Consider the following 1,154-nt stretch of genomic DNA (forward strand, 5'->3'; position numbering starts at 1 on the left):
ATGAATTAAAAAAAAAAAAAAGTCATGAATCTAAGCAAACTCTGGGAGATAGTGGAGGACAGGAGGCCCTGGAGTGCTCCAGTCCCTGAAGTCACAAAGAGTCGGACATAACTTAGTGACTGAACAACAACAACAAAATCTCATCAGCTAATAACCAGGTATCTGAGACCTAAGAGAGACTCATCTAAACTCATCTGGACTTTTTGAGGAAGGGCAAACAGGATAAGGGGGCTTCTGCTGATACCACAGCTCCCGTTCTTTGTAGAGTTCAAGAGAGGGAGAGAAGTCTGTTCTGGATCTCTTTGTTGGTTGCCGAAACTGTCAACTGGAAAACACACACACACACACCCTAAAAATGTAGAACTATATTTTGTACTGAGGACTGGAGCCTGGGAAGGCATCCCCTCAGGAAGCTCTGAGGGACTATTCCTAAGAGGGAAAGGGGAGACAGGATATACAGGAGTTTTGTTTCTTTCTTCTTTTTAAGTAAAATTAAGACAATATTCTACTGGGGAATATATGCAACAGATTTTTTTTAAATCTCTCCATATCTACCTCCGGTAGTAGCGTTTTATAGGCAAATTTTAAATGGACACAAATTTTTAAAAATAATGAAAGCCATGTTTTGCTTAGGGATACTATTATATATATACCGTACAGGTTATTTTACAGCAGATACTCGTCTGCCACATTTCAGATGACAGAATGCTAAGCAGTGAGCTTGGCGCTGTCCAGCTAGCTGTTTCTTGGCATCCACCCTGGAGAGTCTGTCGGTGTGTAAGGTCGAGACCATTTTGTCACCACCAAGTTTCTTCTCAGAGGTGACTCCACTGTGATAGAACATTCATCTTCTTAAGATGCAAGGCCTGGCAAAAAGCCTCCCACGAGTCCACTGGCTATAACAATGTTCTGTCTGACAAATTCTGTTGCTGCTTCTATTACATTACTGACTTCGGGTGCTGCCTTATTTGCTCGTTTCTTCATCCATCCTTTTGCTTTGTTACATCTTTTTCACGTCTCTTCCAGTTGATCTGCACATAGCCACCGTCACCAGCCATCTGAAGGAGAAGAAAGCCACCACCTACCGCAGTGGCTGCAAGTTTTCGAACTTTCTGGAACAAAAATCCCGCACACCAGCCACTCACTCCACCCAC

At 43.0% G+C, this 1,154-nt stretch overlaps 1 pseudogene; it reads right to left on the reverse strand.

Moving 5' to 3' along the window:
• Window positions 1–852: 852 nt before the first annotated feature.
• LOC104982540 overlaps window positions 853–1,154 on the reverse strand; it is a 602-nt pseudogene continuing 300 nt past the window's right edge.

Source organism: Bison bison, unplaced genomic scaffold (assembly GCF_000754665.1).
Source record: "Bison bison bison isolate TAMUID 2011002044 unplaced genomic scaffold, Bison_UMD1.0 scf7180017864533, whole genome shotgun sequence".
Classification (NCBI taxonomy): Eukaryota; Metazoa; Chordata; class Mammalia; order Artiodactyla; family Bovidae; genus Bison; species Bison bison.